Source organism: Pelodiscus sinensis, chromosome 10, assembly GCF_049634645.1.
Source record: "Pelodiscus sinensis isolate JC-2024 chromosome 10, ASM4963464v1, whole genome shotgun sequence".
Taxonomy (NCBI): domain Eukaryota; kingdom Metazoa; phylum Chordata; order Testudines; family Trionychidae; genus Pelodiscus; species Pelodiscus sinensis.
The window spans coordinates 23413489-23439673 of NC_134720.1; the positions used below are offsets into that span (position 1 = coordinate 23413489).

Genomic DNA, 26185 nt, shown 5'->3' on the forward strand with positions numbered 1-26185 from the left:
ATTAAGTATTACAATGACCGAATTATTTCCAAATGTAGGAAAATACTTTGCAATGTGCTAAAACAAATGAGACCATTGTTCTGGTAACATCCACCAGCAGTAAGCAATACATGATGCTTGAAAGGAAGGTAAGAAAAAAAACCAAATAGTAAACCAACACCGCATGCTCCACAAAACCAGTAAGGTGAAACCATGGCTCTCCTCGTTGGATTGTACAGAAATTTCATCAATCAAGAAATGAATGTAGTTAAGCATTTCTCACAAATATGTGAATTCATCATTGAAGGTTAGAGGCAGATACAGATTTTTGGTGTGTTCAAATGACAGAAAAGATCAGAATTCAGTATACATTTTTTCTTTTGAACTCGAAGTAAGAACATTCTTAAATATCAAACCAGTTAGCTTACTCAGAAGAGGAAAAAAAAGACATTTTTTACTTTTTCAGAATAGCCTTACATGAACATTGAGAGAATGACTAAAAGGGACTTCAGTCAATCTTGCTTTATTAGTTGCTCTTGAAGAAGCATATTTCAGAGATCTTGAGCAAGCAGTCGATAGCATCACTCTGACTGTAAGGTACTTCTTGAGCTCCCTGAGCTCTATCATTTAAATAAAATTTGTACAGTGCGAGTTTCAGCTCATATTAAGTATCATCTGATATGGATCATATACAGCATTCCCTAAGGCTGAACTTTTTGTGCATTTTTATCACTCTTTGAGACTCAAACATTTCAGTGTTTTCTGGTTGTGATATTTTTAAGCCAATTTCAGCAAGAAATATTTCTTGGAGATATAAATTTCTGAAAACTACTACTTCATATGGCAATGGAACCTACCTACTTACTAGCCATAGTCCTTTTAGATTGTTGCCCTCTTATCTAATGCTACTGCTTCTAGAGAATATGTGTAAGGAGATTGCAATTTTATAAATCCAGATCTTAATTTAAAAAATAATTATATCCATATCTGTGCCACTTGTCTCATCACAAATGAGAAAGAAGAATGCTGTTGTGACTGAAATACTAGTCTTGGACTAGGAGATCTGAATTGAATTCCTGGATCGGTCCCTGACAACCTTTGTAATCTTGGGCAAGTCACTTAATTCCATGCCTCACATTCCCATCTGTAAACTACAGGCAATGTGAATTCCTTTTACGCACGTTCCTCTGTCCAGATCTTGGATCTTTTTTCTTGCAGTTGAAACAAACTGAATCCTACAGATCATTTCTCCCCACTGGTGGGTTACATACCATCTAAAGGTTGTGAAGAAACTAACATTTCTTATTTATTATATTTGAAGTGATCTCACCATTTTAAATTGATATAACTGCTTTGGATTTCAGTGCATCTACATGAATTTACATCAGTCAAGGATCTGGCCAATATATCTCTTTAGAGGCAGATTCTGATCCTATCTGAAAATGTAGAATAACACTGTTGAGTTGGGTGGAATTACTACAGATTTCTGACATTAGAATCTTAGGTGTACTGTTTCTTGTCAAGACAATATGTCCCATAAGACTATTCATCAAATCAAATATCTTAACATTACTATGCATTGAGTTATGATATAGGAAAATATACTGAAGATGTGAGGAATAGTTCTAGAAATGGGTCATAGATATTCTATAAGAAAGCACATATTACAGTATTCATGGTAGAATATGAACTGCATATTATTGTAAAAGAAAATCCAATTTTGCTGCCTACTGCCTTCAATTTGGTTTGACAAGTGCTCAATCTCTTGCTGAATTTTGATTTCTCCATTTATCTTCTGGAGAATGATCTGTACTGTCTGCTTAGGGCAAAAACAATAATCTTTCCATTTAATTTACTGAAAAAGCTCGTGTACTTTCTGTGCTTACCAGGTACAACAATATGGAAACAAATCCCTGTTGCTAAAGATTCATTTGACAGTATGAAACAGATTCTGACAAGGAGAAAGTCTAAGGGGGAGAATAAGTCTGGAGACCCTGACCTAGTATAAGGAGTCTGTCAAGGAGTGAAGTGCTCATGGTTAGTACAGCAGGCTTCTGTGATAAACCCAGAACTAGACAAGAAAATAAAGATATTTGGTAAGGAATGACCTAGGGAAACACCCTAGAATGTGAACTGAGAAATCCTGGATTGCTGATTGTCGGGTGTATGGGCTGGAACCTGTTACGGGGGTGTAGTTTCCCTACCAGCCAGTAGCTGTACAGTGGTTCATCAGAAGACATTTGGATGATTGCCTGTTGGACTTTTAAAGGGCTAAACAAAATGGTGACCTAGCCGAAGAGCCAATTTACCAGAAGAAAGGCTATTATGGAGTGAGCAGAAAGCAAAAGGAGGCAGCATACTAATGTGGGAACACTGTTAGAAGCCGAAACAAGACTGGGGCCCAGTTCTGTGTAGCACCGTACGCAAACAGTACAAGTCTGTCTCTACTCCAACCACCTTACAATCCAAATAGACAAAACAGACAAAGGGTGAGTGTGGAATTGGAGGCACAGAGGGGGAACTGACATACTAACTAGCTCCCAGCAAGGTAGTGGCTGTACCAGAAAACCAAACACATTGCTTCTATGTTGCAAGAATATCATTCTCACCCCTTTTCCCCATGTATCTTAGTGTCTGCAGTAAAGAATTGATAGGCAGCACATTAGCACCCATTTCAGTTCTTCTCTAAGCAGATGAAAGCAAAAACAGATTGTTTATAAAATATTTCTGTCTTAATATAAGTTCCTAGATAATGTTTACTTTGCTGGTTCTACTAATTAAGGACTGCATGATTTCCAGTGTTGAATGTGAAAGTGTCTGTCACTGAAGGATTTTTTTTCCCTGGCATGTCTTGTGAGGTCATATTGTTTACCTCAGTGCTTTTATATTACTAGCTAATGCTATTATAACAAACTGAAAGAATATAAATGGATAGATGACACTGATGTACGTATCCATTTCTGCTGTACTCAGACTAATATATTTTCATTGATAAACAGCAATATAAACCATTAACATTAATGGAAAATATACAGACCTCAAAAACTGCACCTAGGAGAGATGGCTGACTTCCACTGGCCACACAGGGAGAAAGCTGTGAATTTCAATTGAACCTAATCATTTGTTATAATCTGTCTTTAATAAGGATTGAAAAAAGTTCCTAAATCTAAAATACTAGCCAGAACAATAATTTTTCTCTGTACAATGAGCACTAAAATCTGTCGCAGACCTTTTTTTCCCCATGGTAGAGCTGGAGAGGCTTTAAATAGTTCAACAATGACAATGTAAAAGATTAATTTAAATGCCCAGCTAAATTAGTGGCTGTATTCCCATCTTAGTTTGCTGTCATTTAGTTAACAGGGCATGTTAATATGAGAGGACAGCATTTGAGATAATTACCAAGTAAAGGTTTGTTAGTGGCACAAAGGTACACAAATGAATCTAGCCTGACTATATTAGGTCCTGTTGAGTGCTTTATTGTTAGTATTCATCAATGATTCCATGCAAGGAAAAAAATTAGGCAAGACAAGATAGAGGATATGCAAGGAGAAGAGGTGATGATGGTAGAAAAGACTTCTGCAGCAGAGCAGCAGCTGTCCAGAACCACAACTTGCACAATTAAGGTTGTACATTTTTTTTTTAACAAGGAAACAAAATCCTGACGCTATTAAAATCAATGAGAGTTTTGCCATTCAGTGACTTCAGTGAGGTCACAATTTCTTCCAAACAGTGCATATAGATATATATGAAAAGAATATACTGACTGTGTAAGGACATTTAGTTCAACTCTCTATATGCAATTAAGTTTCCTCCTTCCAAGTTCAAATTTAGAGTAAATGGAAACAGATTTCCTAAAAAACATAATCCATGAAGAAAGCAACATCCATATGTTGTTTAATGTCCTGAATCTATTCCCAGTGATCTCAGTGAAAACATTTTTTTTGAATTGGCACTAATAGGGTGAGTTCCTAAAAACTGCTGTCATCTAGCTATGCCTACTTTCTAGGAGCTTGCTGTCTACTCTGGCTTATTCTATCCTCGAGGAAGAGGCTTCTTGTCATATTTCCATGTACAGTTGGAAATATGTCCTTTGTACTGTAAACATACTGAATGTAGCCAGTGAAGATTGCTCCATTGTCCTGCAACATACACAGCTTTTGCATGACCAAATAGACATTCAGTTTGAGGTTTTAAATAATGCTGATTGGAGAACAATTTGGGTATGCATGTACACATGTCTGGGGTAGTTATGGTGGGGGAGGGCAGTGTGTTATGGAAACCTTTAGCATTTCAGCAAACTTTTTAAAAAAATCTTAAAAACAAGAGTTTCAAGGGAAGACGTCTCTTGTTAAAAATCCAGTTTTCAATAGAAAAAACAGCATGGGTGGAATTTTTTGACAAGCCCTTCTTTTAGCCTTGGCTCTCCTAAACCAAATACATTGAGATGACCGACCAAACAAGCTAGGAAATAGAAAATAAGAAATAATATTACAAGAATGAAAAAGTAAGGCTTGAAGTGTTTGTCATACCAAACTTAACAGATTGTTCAGATCTCTTTAACAGAAGATGCTGCAAGACTGCTTGTTTGGGTAGGCCAGGCATTTGGTGTGGTTATAGTCTCCAAAAGAATCATGTGATCAGGAGGGTCCCATATGACCAGAAGCTTGTGGTTCAGAATAGAAGGAATATGCAGGAAGAAAGGAAGGCAGGGGAGGCCTGTGGAATAGATGCATTCAGGCTTTATTTGGGGCTCTGAAGAGGCTGGAGAAGGAAAAAGTCTGAGACCCATAGCACTAACGGTAGCTAGTACTTTTGCCTATTTAGGGGACCCAAGCTAGAGTTTTCCAGCAAGTTGATAGGATGCCCTTTTGTCCCCCCCCAAAAAAAATTAAAAAACAATGGTCCTGTAGCACCTTAGAGACTAGCAAAAATATATAAATAATATCATGCACTTTCATGGGCACAACCCACTTCTTTAGATGGCAAATATCACAAAAGTGCATGATACTATTTATATGTTTTTGTTAATCTTTAAGGTGCTACAGCGCCATTGTTGGTTTTGTTTTTTGTGTTTTATTTACAGACTAACATGGCTACCCTGGTGAGGCCTTTGTCCCGACTGAGTGCCCTGTGTTACCATCTCTCATTATATTTGGCTCTTTTCTTCAACCTCACCTCCTGGGGTCTGTGACTAGGTGAGACTCTAAGCTTTCACTGAATAAAAGACTTTTTAGCCTACTGGTTGTGTAGAAACTCTTGGAAATGTGAACCCTCAAGTGCAAAAAACCAGAAAGCAAAATAAAAAAAAAACACCCTAGACTTTAATCTTGAAAATCATGAGATTTTTTTAAAGCCAATTGCACAATGTCTTGGGCCTAACACATTTTCACTGCTTGGCTGGCAGTACTATTTAAATAGGCTGAAACTAGGGCAGACAAATGTACAAAATGGGGGGGCGAAAGCTTCAAAATCTCAGCTCTGCTGCTCTTCAGCTTCTCAGATGTGGAAGACATATTGAAAAGCTGTAGAGTTAGTTTCAAGTTTTCTTTCAGTGATATCTGTAACATTTTGCCAAAGTAGCAGAACTATTGAATAAGTTAAAGAAGCAAAAGGAGTAATGAGCTGTACGCATGGTAGACATTGTGAACATGTACATCATTCATTTTATTACTCAGGCTATGTCTACACTACAATGATCTATCGGAAAAAGATATGCAAATTGCGATTTTTCTGATAGTTTTTTTGGAAGAGGCTTTCACTGGGCTAAATTTTCAGAAGAGCCCTTCTTCCATGTGGGAGGAGGAAGACAGAGCTTCCAAAAGAGCATGTCTGCTCTTCCGCAAAAAAAAAAAAAGCGGAAGAGCAGACGTATTTCCTAGTCACGGCAGAGTTGTAGACATAGCCTCAGTGGCAAAAAGAGAAGGGGCAGAGAGGGGAAGGGTGAACACAAATTAAAACTAGAAATTTTTGAAAAATATTTTATTAACAATTTTCAGATGTTTTAATGTCAGTTTGTTTCAAAGGACAACCCACTTCTGCCCCACGAAAGCTCATGATACCATCTACATTGTTTTCTTAGTCTCTAAGGTGCTACAGGACAATTTGTTGTTTTTTAATTTTTTTCAGTTACAGACTAACATATTTACCCCTCTGAAACAACCAAAAAAAGGGCAAATAAGGTTTATCTGAGGGTTAAATCCAATTCACATTCACGCAGATGTGAGTGTAATCTAAAGCAATAATTCTGGTTGTGGTAGGAACCCATTAAACAAATACACAAACCAAAATGTTGAATTCAGTAAGATCAGGGTTCTTCTACATAAACTTTACTTCTTACATGGTTTTGGTTAGTATTTTAGTGATACCAAAACAAGCAAACTACTGAAGAGGAAAGTATAACATGCCAGAAGCAACAAACAGGCTTTTTATTTTATTGTTTTTAAAATTCCATCTCTTGGTCTGTGATTAATAATTTTTCAAAAGGCTTGAAAGCTAAACTCTGAACACTAAATTAGTAATTGGAGCTGTGCAAAGTAATGTGCGGTAAACAGAATTCTCAACAGACTTGCAGGCTCTATATGAAAAGAGAGCATTTTGCCATTCAAAAAGAGCAGGAAGGAACGGGACCAGGAATAGAAAGGACAGGTCAGTGTCTCCTTTTAGTCATTTCCCTTTGTATAAAGTACCTAAAAGTGTAAATGTCTAATGTTAAAAATTGGGTTAGAAGGAAAGTGAGAGCAAATCTGTTAGTTGTCGGTTTTGGTACTCACTTGGAATGTGGGAGACCTGGATTCAAGTCCCTGCTCCATACTAGGCAGAGTGAGGAGTTAATGCAGGTGTTTTCATTTGCCACCTTCTGACTCCAGCTCCATTGATACTTACACATCAAGTCTTTCTCATCCTGACTGAGTGCCCAAGCCACTGAATACCTACTAGATTTGGCCCTGCAGGCAAGCTAGGTACTGAAATGCCTATTTTGAGGATCCTGCTGAGGGCTATCACATGAGCTAACAGTCAGGCATCAAGTCTTAGGCAGTTTTAAACATTCCCACTGGCAGAAATTTAGGCACTTAGGGCATGTCTATAAGATCGACATTCTGGCATTCTATTTAGACCCGTAAATGGAATGCTGAGGGCAGCTCCAGCTGGCACTTTTAAAGGAAGTCGACAGAAATGTTTGCTCCCATCAGCCTCCTGCTATATGGCACCCTAAGCCAAGCTTGGCAGTAAGTAGACTCCAGCTATGTAGTCTCTGTATTGGAGTTGCGTACCTTAAGATGACCTTCCAGATCTAGTGTAGACCTAACCTTACAGTGGTAGATGGCAGCCAAACAGGGGTTTTGAGCATCTAAAATTTGGACTTTGCTACTGAAAGTAGAATTGGGTGCTTAAATCCTTTTCTGGATTTAGTCCGCTGTGTGTCTCCTAGTGCTCTGGGTAAAGCAGTGTAACTCTACACTGATGGCTTCTAGTGCACGGATATAGCTGAAGTGTCATGACGTCCATATACAGGGAAAGGTTTGATGACTTTTCAAGACTTAGAGGTCTTGTTTAAAAAGGATTCGCAGTTGACAGCTTCAAACAAGATGTCAGTTGCCCGTGAAACTCAAAAAGCAAAATTTCCTTTGAATCCACTGCAGGAATCAGGATTGGTAACCCTAGAGGGCGAGCTGCTCCACACTAACATAGCTACTTCCTCTCAAAAAGGGGATTGATTGCTCTGGTGGGAAAAGCTCTGTCAGCATAATAGTGTTAAAGTGCTACAGCAGCACAGCTACACCGCAGCAGTGTTTTAAAAAGTGTAGCCCAGGATCCTTAAGGTTTTTTAAACTACAGTCTGTGCCATGTGTGCTAAAGGCAGAATGACAAAGGGGCTGTGGATATTAGAGAAAGCAAGTTGGTTCAGCTTTAGGGAGTATTCTGAAAATTAGACTGACTATTCATTTTTGGGTTACTATAAGATGACTATCTTCTGGGACACTGAATTGCTCCAGTATCATGTACCTTGCCAGAACAATTGATCGTGAAGTTGAAGTGGGGGTTGTAAATTGCGGAAACGTGACCTCTCACAAATGTACCAGCAAACAGTCTAATAATAACACGGGAAAAAAAAAGAATTGTGACAATGAACATGATTATGATATATTGCCACAAGAGAAATGTAGTACTGGATTGGCTACTACTCAAACATGCTAGTTTAGACCTTTATCCAGCACTGCATAGTGTGTTTCATTGTCACTTCTTGTTTTAAAGGATATTCCTGACTGAGCAAACTTCCCTATTATGGACAAGAATTTTGGTGAAATGCTAGATATTGAGACAGGTTAATTAACTATTAATTAATGAGTTAGTGAGGGAGATTGTGTAAGTGTTTTTTCTTTTTCCTTTTTGTTTTGATTTTTACTTTAAATGCAATGCTCTTGTAATTTATAATGGTTACAGAGGCCCTTGGACAAAAAGCTCACTTCAGACCTGAGGAACTCACTACTCTTTTGAGATATCTGACTACAAGTCGCTTGTAACATTTCAAGATTCATATCTATGGGTACTATTTGAGGGATAATGTAACTATATTGAAAGTATGTTTATGGCCTTGGATGTAAAAGTTAGCCATCTGGGGATAATATATCTCGAAAATGACCCATTCAAACGGAAGAGTTTTGTTATCCCCTCTCTGGCCAGCTGGCAAGGCAATGCAAGATTGCAAAAACCATCACAATATATTTTGAAAATCAATACAAACATTGAAGTGCTTTTTCATGGAAGCGTCTTTTGAATATTTTGGATTTATTCTGCAGGAAGATCCTTTCAACTTACATGGAAGCTGTTTTAAAACCCCCTCCACCAAAAATGTAAATCAGTTTCATTCATTCCTTGGGCTCATAATTGCTACAGAGCATTTATTCCTGAATGTGTCTACAATAATACATTCCCTTGTGAAAGAAGTATATCAGGGAGGCGAATGTAACCAGTCAAACAGTCTTCTGATAGTTTAGCATAGATGCTGGATCTGGGGGATGTGGCCATACCTCCGTCTTGAAGTGGTTTCAATTATATACAGAGTTTACAGTGTGGTACAACAACTCCCAGCACCCCCATTATACAAATTGTTCCAGCATCCTAGATTTTAGTGTCCGCAGATGCTATAAGCCACTTTCCCAGTAAATTATTTTGGCTTTGAGACTCCTTGCTGCTAAACATTCTAGAAAGCACCTAGGTGCTTACTCATCACTCTCCATAACTTTTCAGCATAACTATAATACATTACATGAGAAGTATTTAGTATTCCTTTAGCAATCATAGAAACATAGATCTGGGAGGGATCTTTGAAGGCTTAGCCCAGTCCCCTATGTTTAGATAGGGCCAAGTAAATCCTAATATAGTAAGGAGTTGGAAATTTTGACACATGAATATTGACAACCATGGACTCTCATTAAGGTTTTTAGCTACATTGCCATTTCAGAAGCAATATAGTCACCTATGGGAGAGGTTGGAGATGCAATAAGGTATAGTATCCTCCTGCAGAACATAGATGGTGGCTGGTGAGGAGCTGCTTTGGAGCCTGCTAGGATGCAGGGAATTATGTGAAGATTTATACCCCTTAAGTTTGAATGAACATCTCAGCTGATAGACTCAAATTTTCCTAAAGATTGCCTAATACAATAGTAAGATTTTCAGTGTAAGTGTGACGGGGGAACTTACCCCCGCACTCCCAGCCACGGGGACCGCGGCCCCGCGCCCCACGGGGAAGGTCAGCGGGGGACAGGAACCCAGCCCCGAGACCCCCGGAGGCACCGACACCCGGCGCCTGTTTCGAGTGTGGGCAAGAGGGACACTTCCGCAGAGACTGCCCGTTCATGGACTGCTCATACGGGAGGGCCCTGATGGCCGACCAACGGGCTAGGAGCAGGGCCGACGACAAGATCACCGTACAGGTAGGCGTGGCAGGGAAGGAGGTATGGGCCCTCGTGGACACAGGGTGCAACCAGACGATGGTCCGGGAAGCGTTGCTGCCCCGAGGAGGTACAATGGGCCCGACAATAGCGATGCAGTGCATCCACGGGGACGTGAAGCACTACCCGACACAATGGGTCCTGATTACAGAGGGGGGCCAACAGCGGAGGTGCCGGGTGGCCGTGGCCCCGGGCCTGGCTTACCCCGTAGTGCTAGGGCGGGACTGGCCAGGACTAACACGACTCCTCCAAGAGTGGGGAAAGGTCCATCCCACCCAGGCGGAGAGGGCGGAGTCACGACCCCACGCAACAACGCCCCCGCGGGAGGCCCAGGCCGGAGACACGCCAAGCATCGATGATAGGGGAAGAGCGACGGCGGACGACCACGAATTCGTACGGGAGCAGTGCGAGGACGAATCCCTGAAGCATGCATGGGAGCAGGCGGGGAATACGGCGGAACCAGACAGGACCGGCAAGAGGGGACCTCGTTTCGAGGTAAGAGACGACCGACTGTATTGGGTAGTCTGCCCCCCAGAGCAAAGAGGAGAGGCATGGCAGCTGCTGGTGCCAGCCCGGCGGCGGTGGCGAGTGCTGGAGGCAGCGCACGCCAACCCCTGGGCAGGACATTTAGGGAGCGAAAAAACACTGCAGCGCATACTGCAACGGTTTTATTGGCCGGGGGTTCACAAAGAAACCAGAGACTTCTGCGACTCCTGCCCGGAGTGCCAGCGAGTGGCGGGGAAGAGTGTGGCGAGAGCTCCGCTGGTACCCTTGCCAGTAGTGGATGTGCCTTTTAGGAGAATAGCATTGGACCTAGTGGGGCCCCTCGAGAGGTCAAGAAAGGGCAACCGATACATTTTAGTATTGATAGACTACGCCACCCGCTACCCGGAGGCGGTCCCGCTCCGCAGCACGAAGGCCCCGGTCCTGGCCGAGGAGCTGGTTAAGGTATTCTCCCGGGTCGGGTTACCCCAAGAAATATTAACGGACCAGGGGACAAACTTAACAGGGCGAGTCCTAGCGGAGCTTTGCCGCCTACTCCGGGTGAAGCAGCTCCGCACATCCGTATACCACCCCCAAACGGACGGGTTGGTGGAACGTTTTAATAGGACCCTCAAAACCATGCTACGGAAGTTTATAGAACTAGACCCCCGGGATTGGGACCAGTTCCTCCCGGCCCTACTGTTTGCCGTGCGGGAAGTACCCCAAGCTTCTACCGGGTTTTCCCCGTTTGAGTTACTCTATGGGAGACAGCCTCGGGGCATATTGGATCTTATCAAAGAGGAATGGGAAGAACAGCCCCCCAAGGTACAAGGGATGGTCCCGTACATTTTAGGACTACGAGAGAGATTGAGAGCCGTAGGAGAACTGGCCCAGGGTAACCTCCGCAAGGCCCAAGCGAGACAAGCGCGCTACTACAACCGAGGGGCACAGGTGCGGACCTTTGCCCCGGGAGAGCGGGTTCTGCTGCTGCTGCCGTCGGCAGAATCAAAGCTATTAGCAAAATGGCAGGGCCCCTATGAGGTCATCCGGCAAGTAGGTCCCGTGGATTACGAGATCAAACTCCCGGACCGGCGAAAAGGGGCGCAAATCTACCATGTAAACCTGTTAAAAAGATGGAGGGAACGGGAAGGCCTCATGGTCAGTCTGCAGAAGGCGGAGCCGGAATTGGGACCCTGGGGAGGCGACATCAAGGACGTGGAGGAAGAGGCCCCCCTGGGAGCGGAGCTGACGGAGCCCCAGAGGGAGGGGATGAGAAGCCTGCTGCGGGAATTTGCAGACGTGCTGTCGACTCAGCCAGGCAAGACCACGGCAGGGTATCACCATATCCAGACGCCACCCGGACAAAAGATTCGAGAACCCCTCCGCCCGCTACCTCGGAAGATGTGGGACCCCGTGCAGGAGGAGGTAAGCAAGATGCTGCGGATGGGGGTCATACGAGAATCCCGGAGCGCCTGGCGAAGCCCCATCGTGCTCGTCCCCAAGCGGGACGGAACCCTGCGGTTCTGCATCGATTTCCGAAAGGTGAATGCCATCTCCCGAATGGATGCCTACCCGATGCCGCGGGTAGAAGAGTTACTGGAGAGACTGGGGCGGGCACAATACCTGTCGACATTAGATCTGACCAAGGGATATTGGCAGATCCCACTCACGCCCACGTCACAGGCAAAGACTGCCTTCGCCACGCCATCGGGACTGTATCATTTTATCACAATGCCCTTCGGATTAAACGGAGCGGCGGCCACCTTCCAGAGGGTCATGGACCAGGTGTTGCGAGACCATCAGGCATACGCCGCCGCCTATATTGATGATATCATCATTTTTAGCGCATCATGGGAAGAGCACCTGACACACGTCCGAGCGGTCCTACAGGCGTTAAAGGAAGCGCGACTGACAGCCAACCCGGCCAAGTGCACCTTTGGCCAGGCAGAAGTGGCATACCTGGGGTACGTGGTAGGAAGGGGCCACTTGAGGCCACAAGTGAACAAGATAGCGGCGGTCCAGAACTACCGGGCCCCGACCACGAAGAAGCAGGTGCGGCAGTTCTTGGGGCTGGCCGGATATTACCGCCGATTCATCCCGCAGTTCGCCACCATCGCGACCCCCCTAACAGACCTAACGAGAAAGGGTTACCCGGAAAAAGTGAAGTGGACGGAGCGGTGCGAAGAGGCATTTCAACAGCTGAAGCAGAGGCTTACCTCCGCACCAGTACTAACACAACCCGACTTCACTAAACCCTTCATCGTGCAAACGGACGCGTCCAATTTAGGGGTGGGGGCGGTCCTGGCTCAGGACCAAGGAAAAGGGGATAGACCCATTGTGTACCTGAGCCGCAAACTACTGCCACGAGAACAACAGTACTCCACCATAGAAAAGGAAGCGCTAGCACTTAGGTGGGCGGTAGAAATGCTGAGGTATTACCTCTGGGGCAACACGTTCCGATTAGTGACGGACCATGCACCCTTAACGTGGATGCACAACATGAAAGAGGTTAACCCCCGGGTAATGAGATGGTACCTGTTTTTGCAGCAATATTCATTTATAATAGTCCATCGGGCGGGGCGAGAGCACTCAAACGTAGACTTTTTGTCCCGGTGTGTTGAGAGAGAGGAGGTAAAAAGAGAGACAAGAGAGACTAGGGGGGAGGGGTGTGACGGGGGAACTTACCCCCGCACTCCCAGCCACGGGGACCGCGGCCCCACGCCCCACGGGGAAGGTCAGCGGGGGACAGGAACCCAGCCCCGCGTGCCGGAGCCGGCGGGGCAAGGGGAACCCGGCGTGACTGGCGCGCATGCGCAAGACGGCGCGGCTGGAACCCGGCCAGCGCTAGGACCCAGGAGCGCAGGGCCGGCGCCCGGAAGGGCGGGGGCCGGCCAGACGCCGAGCGGGGAATTCAAAAGGGGGGAGGAAGGAGCAGCAAGGGAGGCTTGGGGAGAGCAGGGAGGATTCTGCTCTCAGCCTCCTCCGCAGGACCCGAGCAGGACCCCACCGGGAGCGGCGGGGAGCCCAGCAGCAGGAGCGGCGGGGAGCCCAGCAGCAGGAGCCGACTGCGCAGCGGGGACGCCCGGAGCGGAGAGGAGCCGGACGGAGCCAAGCCCCACCAGGGAAGGAACGGCCGGGGAGCGGACCGGAGAGGATCCAGCACCGGAGCCAAGGCAGAGGCAGTGAGGCTGTCGGCCCCGGGAGGACCGACAGGGGGGGCCCGCGTCCAGGGGGACGACAGGATAGAGACCGGGATCGGGAGGTGCCAGGCACACGAAGGCGGGGACCCTCGGACTCGGGGAGGGGCGTGCCCGGTGGCCCCCCGAAGAGAGACTCGGTTACAGTAAGTATTTGTCTGCCTTGAGGCTGAGTAACTGCCTGCTCTTTCTTTAAAAATTGCACATAAAAGACTACATTAGACAAGTCCCTAAGTCATACTTTGGCTTTTGGGGGGCTGTTTTCCTCTCTGTAAAACAATACAGTAAACCTGCCTGAAACTGCTCAGACTGGAAATGGCACATTGAATGCTTCTCTGTATTCTGAATCAGGTGAGGCTGATCAGGCCTGCCGACAGTAGGGAGCAATTGCTCCAGAACCCAGCTATTCAAAGGGGCATGGGACTCCTGGCCACTACTGCTGTTACTGTGGCAGCAGCAGCAACCAGAGCTCCAGGACCCTTAAATCACTGCTGGCGCTCCATGTGATACAATCCATGCAGCTCAGACAGCTGGGGTGTGTACCACAGCTCTGGATGGTGCAGAGAGCTGGCTGCTCACAGCCCTGCCTCATCTACTTGAGGCTCCACCCCTTCCAGTCTGGAGGGCTGTCCACAGCCCTACCCCTTCCACTGGAGGTTCCACCCCTTCTGGGAGTGCAGAGTCAGCCACACACACAGGGTACGTCTAAACTACATGCCTCCGTCGACAGAGGCATGTAGATTAGCCAGATCGGCAGAGGGAAATGAAGACGCGATTTAAATAATCGCGGCTTCATTTAAATTTAAATGGCTGCTCCGCTCTGCCGATCAGCTGTTTGTCGGCAGATCGGGGCAGTCTGGACGCGCCGCGTCGACAAAGAAGCCTTTCTTGATCGGCACAGGTATGCCTCGTGAAACCAGGTTTACCTGTGCCGATCAAGAAAGGCTTCTTTGTCGACGTGGCGCGTCCAGACTGCCCTGATCTGCCGACAAACAGCTGATCGGCAGAGCGGGGCAGCCATTTAAATTTAAATGAAGCCGCGATTATTTTAATCGCGGCTTCATTTCCCTCGGCCGATCTGGCTAATCTACATGCCTCCGTCGACGGAGGCATGTAGTTTAGACGTACCCACAGACAGACACACACACACACACACACACACACACACACACACACACACACACACCCATTGCCCAGGAGCCCACACAGGCCATCAGCTCCCCTGAGGCTGATTTTTTGACTGTTCCTAGGCAGAATTGGCAGTGGGGGGGTTGTGATTGTGTGCTCCTGTGTTTATTTTGACAGCACTGAAAGTAGAATCTTGCCTGTGGCTTTGTGTATTCTTTTGTTACCTTGATGTGTTAGAGGGGTACACATCAGAAAATGTACAGATGAGAAATGTGCATTCGTTTTGCAGGATGAGGACTTTAGTCCCTATTCTCATTCAGACCACTTCCAATAAGATCCTGTGCCAGTTTAGCAAGGTTTCCTTGTCCATTGGCAATGGGTTTTTTGCTTATTTCTGTTAAAAAATCAAAATGTTGGGAAAAGCTTTGCAATTCTAACAGCTACTCTTGCTTTTGTCATATTTAACATGTTTTTTCCTTCCCCCTTTATGCCTAGCAAACAAAAGCCAGTTTTACTTTAGGCTGGAACATGTTCACAAAGCTTTGTGCCCATCTTTTGCTTGTGTCAATGTTTCATATCAGCGTTTATCAATATAGCTTTCACCACAACTACTCTTAGCTAGGGAATGACTAGCTTTGAAATTTGAGTACAAAACCCTTTTGTCTCTTAACTGTAACCTTTGCCAATATTAAACAAGTTTAATGGATGATTTTCTCTGTATGGTTGCACATATGAGAAAGCCCATACAACTTAAATAAGAAACATTTATATTTTCTATTGTTTTTAATCCTGCTGTAAATTAAATAGGGAATTGCACACTAGCTGTAGAATTCTAAAGATGGCCTCCCCACCACACACCCCAAAAATCCTCCAATCCAAGAAAAAGGATCTTTATTAAACTCTATAGATTAGAAAGTAATCCAGAAAACCCCAAATGTCTATTATTTTCATCCTTATTATATCTTTTCCAGGAGTGCAACAATGAACACACACACACACACACACACACACACACACACACACACACACACACACACACAGGGAGAGAAGCACACATGTCCATAATGGTTACTGTAGTACTTGATAGAGTATGTTGCTCTTAGTGCATGAATTATATTTGAATTCTGAACACAGAATACTTGAGTTCTGGAGAATATGCTGACCATTTTAATATCATATAAATACCTACTTAAAAGAATGTTAAGGTTGCAATATTAAACTCTCAAAAGTGAGGAAATGCCAGAACTAAGGCTGAATGTCCAATCTGCATTATGTTAATCTCTTACTGCATGACGACATACTTTTTTTTTTTTAAACAAGAGACCTGCTTCATTTGTTACAGAACCTAAAAGATACACAGTGAATGAGAGAAGGGATTCAGGAAGAAAAAGAATAATCTAATGGTTAAGGTAGTTTAATGCTACTCTAGAGAATGTAACTCTCTCTCCTTCTCCCATGTGATACTGAGCAAAACACTAGCACAATCTGGGATGCAGTACAGGCCAGTGAAGAATTGTTGCAACCTGCTCTGCCACTGTGATTGCCTCCCAAAGCTTTGTGGATATAGCTTCCAATCTGGGCCTTTCAAGCAGCCTACCAGCATGCAGCTCACACCCTAAGAGAACGTATGAATGGCCATATTGGGTTAGACCAAAGATCTATCTAGCCCAGAAGTCTCTCTTCTGACAGTGGCCAATGCTCAGTCCCCAGAGGGAATGAGCAGAACAGGTAATCATCAAGCAATCCCACCCCTATCACCCATTCCCAGACTCTGATAAACAGGGGCTAGGGACACCATTCCTACCCATCATGGCCAATAGCCATTGATGGACCTATCCTCCATGAATTTATCTAGCTCTTTTTTGAACCCTGTTATAGTACTGGCTTTTACAACATCCTCTGGCAAGGAGTTCCACAGGTCAACTGTGCATTGCGTAAAGACGCACTTCCTTTGTTTGCTTTAAACTTACTACCTATTAATTTCATTTAGTGACCTCCTACTTCTTGTGTTATGAGAGTAAGTAAATAACTTTTCCTTATTCACTTTCTCACACCAGTCATGATTTTATAGACCTCTATCATACTTCCACTTAGTCTCTAAGCAGAACTCTAATAATTTAAGATCATTTTTATATAGACATTGTGGAAGCAGGACCCTAAGAATTTAAGAGCCTTTGTATATAGTCATTGTGGAAGCAGGAAAAGGGAAAAAGGGGATTTGTGCATAGCCATCTCAGGTTTGTTAGAAGGGGAACAAAAGTCAAGCTAACCCTAACCCTAACTATGCAAGAGTTGTAAGAGATGCTGCCTCCCTCTCTCTTTAGCGGATAAGGATGGAATGCTGACTTAGGCAGGATCCTTGAGATAAGGAAGTATCTGGAAGGAGTTTGTATGTATAAACAAATAGATAACCATTAGCCCTTGATGTATGTAATGGGAAGGTATATATACTTGTCTTTTACTGCTTGTACTTTGAAGATCTGCCTAAGGAAGGGGGACCCCCTGTCCGACTGCAGTCTTCCCTTGCAATTGCTCAAATAAACTGCCTCTGACTTGTTGCTTACAAACTCAGAGTGAGGACTTGTTTTCCTCCACATCCTGGTCCAGTCACTCTGACTCCAGCAGCCTGTGAGCAATGCTCCAGCCACACTAACTCCCTGGGTTATTGCTTGCAGGGTAATCAATATATTCCCTGATTTTCACACACAGCATTTGTTCTACACAGCCCAGCCCAGCCCTTTCCTGGACAGTTCAGTTGTTAGAGATCTGTTGCCCCTTTAACTGGAGTTACTGAACAGTTCCGTTTAAATGAACACTGGATTAGTTTTGATTAAGTGAGTTTCTTTAACTACAAAGATTTTAAGTGAGCATAACAATAAAGCATTAAAATCAGAAATGGTTATAAGAGAAGCAAAGATCAAATGCTTTATGGTAACTAAAACTAACCGGACTTGGTTCAAGGTAAATTTTTTTACTCCCTGTTCACAAAAAAGGGATAACCAAATTCTCAAGTCAGGGCCTGCCCTCAAAAATCTTGTGTTAGATGAGAGAGAGAATAGTTGGAGTGTTTGCCCTTCACTTTTATAGTTCAGTTTCCTTTTGAAGTAAATTCTTCTGAAAAGTACCACTCAAAGCAAAGTTCATTCAAATAATTAAGAGGGTGATGTGGAGTATGGGAGGGAGGGGAAAGGTGTTCCAACACTCTCTTTTCTCTTATGCATGCTGAAAGCAGGTTTGCTTTGACTCTTCTGTGCTGGACCTTTGTTTACTACTATATGTAAATCGAGATAAACACTCATTCTATTGCTTGCAATAAGCCTGCTTACCCGTTACTGCCTAATTGGGAGTATATAGATTTAAACATGCCCCACTGTGCTCATTCAGGAGAAATTCATAACTTTACACACAATATTTCTATACACATTTCACCATGATGATATTGATCAGCATGTTATCCATATTCAAATGATAACACTCAGGCCACATTGTGTACAGAGGTTATTAAATGGTACATACAAGGCATATATAGTCACTTAAAGCAAGCTCTTTATATGGGATCATTTTTTATGTGGCCCACTTGAGATCCCTGAATCTGTGTGGCCAATGTGAGACCCTTAGATTTGATTTGTAGAATTTCTAAGGCATTTACAGCTAGATAGGAGTCAACAGGAGCTGTTTTTTGCTCATAGAGAGTGCTTCTATATACTCTGGAAAATCAGGCTGTGGCGTTGGAAATAGGGCACCCCAAATTAGTGATGCTTGTTGACCTCAATCTCTGTGCCTTAGCTCCCTGTCTCTAAAACTGGGATAACTGTTGTCACCTCACCAGAGCTAGGAAGAAAAACTGATGAATATTTGTGACCCACACAGGTACTATAGTGATGAGTTCCACAGAAAAGCTGTGAGGAAATTTAATAATTCTAACTTCAGATCCAGATTTGAATAGTGTGCAGTAAACAAGGCATGGGGCCACACACTGAACAATGAGGAGAAAACAAATATATATGTTCGTAAGTGTGCACTTTAATGTGGGGAAAAATAGTGTGTGGTAATTCTCTATTCTCTGTCTAATATTAGTTGTGATTTTGTCCCATTGCCACACCTCCTCTCCCAGCTTCTTATCCAAGTCCCTTTACCCAGTCAGTCCAGTTCTTCCGCTAAATGTCTTCTAATCAGATCTGTCTCCCTTCCCTCCTAATCTCCTTACACAGCCAATTCAAGTGTGTCACTCTGAACTTCCTCATCAAATTGTTTCCCCACACCTACCATTTCTTTGTCATCCTTCCCCAGCTTCTAAGGCCAATCTTTTTGCCCCCTCACTACATCCTCCCACAGAACCCAGTTTCTCCTCATGTTTTCTTCTGTCTGTACAGCCTGGTTGCGCTTATACTTCCCTCTAAACCTCAGCAAAGTGTCAACTTGATTATGTGCAATAATATTATAAAGAAAGGTCTGTTCTATAAATTTCCTGCTTTTACAAATATTCTCATCATTAGTATTTTCAGTTGTGTACGCTGGTAATACATCTCTCTGAGCTACTGTGGCAAGAACGGACACAGATATCAAAGTGATTGAATGCAGCTGCTGACAGCAAAGTGCAGAGATTGCAAAGATATTGGAAAGATATAATAGAAAGCTTAGCAAGTGGTTTCTAATGTGATTTAGAATTGACAGCTAATAATGGATAGATTTTTAGAGGAGGATTTACCTAGTGTTGTTCGGGTCCTTAACTGAAATACTTTTTTGTTTTTCTTTATTAAAATCACTTATTTGAGGTGGGGCTGGAGATGAGGGGTTCAGTATGCAGGCTGTCCCATGAGAGAGGAGAACCTCAGTCCTCCGTCACTATAGCAGCTTATTGACATGTGAAAAGCACCTGTCCATGGCTTCTGCAGCTGCAGCAGGCACAGCTGGGGGAGGGGTGCATGTTCCCCAGCTAGGAGACAGACAGACACACACACACACAGACAGACAAACGCTCTGAAATATATAGTAGATAGCTGTCTTTTTCTCAACCCCTGCCCTCTGCTCCACAAAGAGTGTTATAGGAGTCCTGGTACCCATCTCTGGCCCCTTGTTGCCCCCTCCTCCCCCCCCCCCCCCCCGTGGTCATTATACAGCATAACTGTAGCTGTTAGCAGACCTCTCCATTTCCATTTTATACGGAACATTCGCGTTCCAGGCACACCCCCTAGTGTAACCAAAGCCTTACCTGCTTTAAGTTATGGTAAAAGGAAGCAGCATACCAAATTTGGTGATCCTAGTTCTTACCATTTAGGAGGTGTTCTTAAACAGAATCACAGACAGATGGATGGACAGACATACACACACTCTCAAATATATAGTAGATATACACACACAACCACATACACAGAAGTTCATTATAATCATAACAATTATTTCATGTATAAAAGGAAACCTTAGTTCAGTCTTGTAATTTTTTTGACTGATAGCTCTGTTACAATATTAACTTGTTTTACATGGGGATAACTGTTAGAAAACATTTTGAAATATAAAAATACTGGTTGATGTCTTTTGCAGTTGCTTATCAGTTCTTCAGTAGCCTTCTTAACTAAAGAAAATGGGAAATTGTACTAGGACAATCAATTTTTTCAGACCATAAAAAAAAAATTGAAAAGTGAACCTGAGACAAACTTCATTGGTGTCAAAGGGCATGTCTAATCTTACCTTACTAACCCAAGAATACTCAGAAGTCAGCAAAGTAATAGACAATGCTAAAAGTTGTTTTAAGATGAGGATTTGGCCAGCCTTATTTTAGGCTGCCAGATACAGAGTCTGATTTGTCTTTCACTTATATTAGCATAATTTAACTAATTGATGTCAGCTGAGTTTCACTTCTGTTAAAACTGGAGCAAGCGGGAGGGATTATTGGAACTAACAAATAGGAAGAAAATATCATTGGGTTATTGTTATTGATATGAAGTAGCATTATTTCTGTAGCAAATTAATGTGTACAATCTCTTGAAAACAAGAAATGTTGTAAGTCTTGAAAAATATTTTGACATTCCTATTTACAACTGGAAGACACTGCACATTAAGGGGGAATCGAGAAATTAGAGATGGTTGAATAGTAGGGAACATTTTTCATAAATTCTCAATTTAATTTTGAGACATGACTGTCTCCTCTTTTCTTTTATTCAATATAAGTGTGACGACTGGGGAATGGCTATTCTTGTGCGAATCTCTGTATTCATGAGTGATCACAGGGAATTTGCAGGCTGTATCTGTCTTAAAAATTGTCATTCAATCAAAAGGCTGAAAAAATGCAATGTGATTAAGGAGACTAATTCTACACAAGTAGTGAATAGCTAATAATTGAAACTGTGGTCAAAGCCATATTCCAGTTGTCTGTAATATTTATCCAAGATGTATATCAAATTACACATACAAAAAAAATGAAAAATCTGTTAGTGTGTTGATCATTCTTATACTGAACTTTTAGCATAACTTTACTGACTGGAAGATGGGGAATAGGATTCCATTAATAATGGTCACTAGAAGGAATGAAATTCATCTTTCCATTTTTCTTCTAACACAGCACATCCAACACAGCCAAATTCATCTTTGACTGTGTTGGATGTGCTGTGTTAAAAGAAAAAAATCATAACCCTCCTGTAAGAAGCATATCTAGTGAGAGGGTGTCCTTTCTCAAATCACTTTTCCAGGGTAGAACTGATTCAAAAAGATGTTTTTAAGTGTGGATCTGTGAGTAGCTATTGAATTCCACAGTGAAATGTCTCTACAGTTAAATAGATCACAAAGAGAAAACAGTTTCTTGCCACTTTAACCAGAAAGGACACTCTCTAAATGACTTAGCCACCTGCATTCTGCTACAAAGACCTTTTACATCTGCACTTGAAAGGGAATCCTCTGAACTGTCATTCATGTTAAAATTCGACACTTACCAACGAGGACTTAACAAGTCTTTGAACTTTCTCACCCATTACCAAGACAGTTTCCCCAATTATCACCTGTAATACCATTAACTCACAAACATCCCACTCTCCCTACCTTTAATATCAGCAATTCACAGACACTTACCTTCCTTCCTCCCCCTTCCCACCCCCCCGCATCCCCCTTCTGTTCTGCAATGTGATTTGTCCTTTTCATATTTGTTCATTTTTTTAAATTGTATCCTTTGGTATATATGGTTGTGACTACTTTCTTCCACTATTTGATCTGAGGAAGTGGGTCTGGCCCACGAAAGCTCATCATCTAATAAACCATCTTGTTAGTCTTTAAAGTGCTACATTGTCCTGCATTTTGCTTCAACTACCCCAGACTAACACGGCTACATTTCTATCACTATTCCTCCACATGTAACTTATCTGTGGAGGCTATGGTTTGGTGGATTAGGTATAGAAGTGTGTTTCATACTAAGTCTCAGATCTTGTGTTTATATTTTTCAGACTTTTTTCAATATTAATTGTTGACATTAACAGAATTATTAATAAATATTTAGAGAATGCAAACTAACAGGCATATTCACACCGTGTGTTGGGATTTTAAGTGTGTAATTCCAATTAGAGTTAAAGGGGATTTCTTAAATTACTAGACATACAGATAAGAATATGTCTGCTAGGATTTTGGTTTGAAGCAACTTCACTTTTTACTTTTCTTCATTTCACTTTGTATATGCAGTTTCTCCTCTGTTTTAATGAACTCTGTCAAGAACCTCATTTTCCTTAATCTGAACCAATTAACAGTTTTACACTTTCCATTTTCTGCAGAAATGAGTTGGTTTATATAAATGACAAGAGACATAAATTACTTTCCCAGTTTGACTAAATCTTCCCCATCCTTACTATTCTCAGTGTGAAAACTGTGCTGTGAAAAACTGAATGACTCTGTGTAAAGGAGCGGAGTGGCCACCCGCTGACCTCGAGCTCCCCTCCCAAAGTCTTAGTGTGGAGTACCTTGCTTTGATGACCCACCTAACTGGAATCCAGGAGGCGGGGCCAGGGATATAAAGGCCAGAGAGGCCAGTGTGAAGCCAGTGACGGAAGGAGCCAGAAGCCTCCCCTGCGCACCCAGAGAGAAAACTGGACCCAGGAGAGGTGGAGGACTGGCCTGGGCCGCCTGGGCCCCTATTAGACAGCGACCTGGAGGGACTACTTGCCTGACATGGGGTTTCAGACCTACAAAGCCCAGAAGACCTGCACCAGATTCAGGTATTTCCCATGGGGAAGAAGGGAAGAAGCCCAGGGGTGTGGTTGAGCCAGAACCAGGGCAGCACATTTCGGAGCAGATCCCCACTGACCCAGCCGCAGACAGTTCTGCTGCTACTAGGACCCTGGGCTGGGATGCAGTGGAGTGTGTGGGCCCACGCCCCCCCTGCCACTCCATCCTTGGGTGGCAATCTCCCCCCTCAGCTGTTACTCCACAGCAGCCTGCACCTGCCAGACCCCCATCTGAGCAAGGGGACCCAGCTGGGTGCATGTACCAAGACTTTTGAACTGTTTGTGTGCCTGCTGCCACACCCTGAGCAAGAGCTTGGCTTTTGGGACTCTCTGTTGCCCTGTCCTGAACTGAGGCTTGGGCCGCTGGACTCTTTGTTTGCTGCCCCACCCCAAACTGAGGCTTGGGGCTAAGAACTGTATACCTGTTTGCCACCCTCCCTGAGCAGGGGCGGCTCTGGACTGCTCATTGACTTGCCACCAGCCCTGAAGAGCTGAATGCCAAGAGCGACTCCCCAAGAGACTAAGGAGGGGTCAGTGGGGTGAAGTGGCCTCCCACTGACCCTTAGGGGGCATGTCCCTCCCTAAGCACTACAGGCTTACACTTTGATTAAAATATAGCAGCGATGTTTAAGTAATACTTTGCAGACTCATTTTTTTAACCAAAATTGGCAAACTACACTAGTATACCCAATCCAACTTCCATTGAAATTATTGGGAGGCTATCCCCTTTCTAGCCCTTGGTACCATTGCTTTGGGTATGTCTACACTTGCTCTCTAGTTCGAGCTAGGGATGCAAATGTAGGCAATTGAAATTGCTAATGAAGCGGGGATTTAAATATCCCGCACTTCATTAGCATGATCTCGCCGGAGCATCACTCAACAGCTGATTCAAACCAGGAAGTGCGCGCCAGGCCATGACAGTTCGAACCAAACCGCTTGGTTCGAACTACCATTACTCCTCAAAAAACAATTCAATCTCCTCATGGCATGTCAGAGTAATTCTCAATGCCTTATGGTTCATTCACTTAGTTTGATTGTTAATTTCAAATAATTACAGATTGGCAGAAGGAAAATGGTAAGTGGACTTTATTTTGTTTTTAACAAAGCTTTTCATGAAATCTTACCCATGAATTCAAATTGCCTTTCGTATGATAGTGTTCACACATTGAAAACTGGATGAAGTACTGTAAGCAAAGAAAAAATCAATGACAAAAGGAGTGAGATGTTTTGAAATCATTTCAGGTCTCACAGGAACTTAGGAAAGGGTCTTAGAAACTGAAATATGGACAAGAAACTAATAATATGAAATTCAGTATGGGTGAAATATCTTTGGGACATAATTCAGTAAGGTTTTTCCCCCCAACATTTTAATCAATTTTTTATTGAATAAGTATGTTCTTTTGAAAATATAAAATAATGATTTTGTCATTAAACTGTGTCCTCAACAAGTTGCATCTTTTATATGGAAAAAGCCAAAATAGTTTTGAGATAATAAAAGGCGTGTTCTGTTTTTGAAATTGCTCATTTTAGAAGGTCTGTGTCTCCATCCTTTACTAAACACTAGAGATTTTTCACAGAAAAGTAATGTATTCAGTCAGCATTCTCATTGTGTCTTCTAGTATTTTATATATAGTATTTTAAATAAAGACTTCTACTTAGAATCATAAGTTTTCTGCTGAGCTTTAATCATTTAATATTACCTCCATAATAAAACATCTTAGGACAATTGTCTAAAAGAAGTCTGGCTGAAGAGTCACAGACAATTGTGTGGTTCATTACAAAGTCAGATTCTCTTTGCCATTTATGTGGACTAAAAATATCTGTGACATTAACATATGGTTCATGGCAAACAAAATTGAGAGTGACTTAAATACTGAAGACAACCTTTGTAAAACCAGGTCACCTTGAAGATAGACTTATAAGTTAATTTGGAATTTGAATAATCAGTGAATGACATTTAGAATGCCGATGCCATAGTTAAGGTTGACTTGCCATTTCTATTATAAACTTTATATGTCAGTGGTATATTTCAGGCTTTTTCATTTGCTCTAGGCTTGACGCATAGGCTTAAAAACTGTAGGCTAAGAGGCATGTTTTGCTTAGCATTTGTTTCTAGTCTTTAAAATGCAGAGATATCAAAAAGAACCAAGTGGTATAGAGGCATTTGAAACTAGAGAGAATTTCTGTAAGCAATTCGATCAAATTTTATAACTCATAGTAAAAATAGCCATCGACATTGTAAAGGGAGATTCTCAACATTATCTGCTTTACATACTCAATAACATTAATTTCAGAGCTCATGATACTATCTGACAATGCTTTAATAGAATACTGTCATTGAAGAAATTTGATTTTAAATGAAAGCCAGAGAAAGCAGTGAGAACCAGTGAAACACATTTACATATTCTTATTAAGTGATGAAACATAATCTTATCAAGGATGATGCCCAAACTGTCAAAGGCAAGGAATTATGAAACTGAGGATGCACATCATTGGACTTCATAGATATTTACACCATTGAGTCTAGTATTGCTAATCTAAGAACCGTGAATCAGATTACATCAAAGTTGCTGTGATACTTATGAAATAGAATTTCTGCTCTCAGCTGTTAATTATAGATGCTGAGATATATGCTAGTATAACAATCCAGTTACCAGTTTTATTCATGGGCAGATGTGGTGAAATTCAGAAGCATTCCACATTGGTCTAATTCCGTTTCCATTAGAGTCAATGGACTGCTGCATTAGATTAGATTACATAATCATTTTTGAATTACAAGAGGCAATACAAAATTAGCCTTCTGATTTAATGAGAAATGGAATGCTATGTATCTGACTTCCATTACTTCTGCTTGTGTCGTCATGTTGATTTTAATAAAAGAGCTGACATAAGTAAACACACTTAACATTGACATATGAGAAAAGAGTCACTGACCGGGCATGGGTTGAAAGAGAGCCAAACAGAACCAGTAAGATGTAATCATTTCCCTCCTTTGGCTACGTCTAGACTGGCATGATTTTCCGGAAATGCTTTTAACGGAAAAGTTTTCCATTAAAAGCATTTGCGGAAAAGAGCATCTAGATTTGCAGAAAAGCGTCTGTGCCAAAGCACTTTTTGTGGAAAAGCGTCCGTGGCCAATCTAGACATGCTTTTGTGCAAAAAAGCCCCGATTGCCATTTTCACGATAGGGGCTTTTTTGCGCAAAACAAATCTCAGCTGTCTACACTGGCCCTTTTGCGCAAAA

The 26185-nt window shown here is 42.8% G+C and overlaps 1 long non-coding RNA gene across 1 annotated transcript in view; it reads left to right on the forward strand.

The window, feature by feature from the left end:
- The window catches only part of LOC112547677 (uncharacterized), a 337654-nt gene extending 313162 nt beyond the window's left edge, over nucleotides 1-24492 (forward strand). The window contains exon 5 of the long non-coding RNA XR_012906383.1: nucleotides 22576-24492. This is a non-coding gene — a long non-coding RNA (uncharacterized LOC112547677). The remainder of the gene's footprint in view (nucleotides 1-22575) is intronic.
- The last annotated feature ends 1693 nt before the right edge of the window (nucleotides 24493-26185 follow it).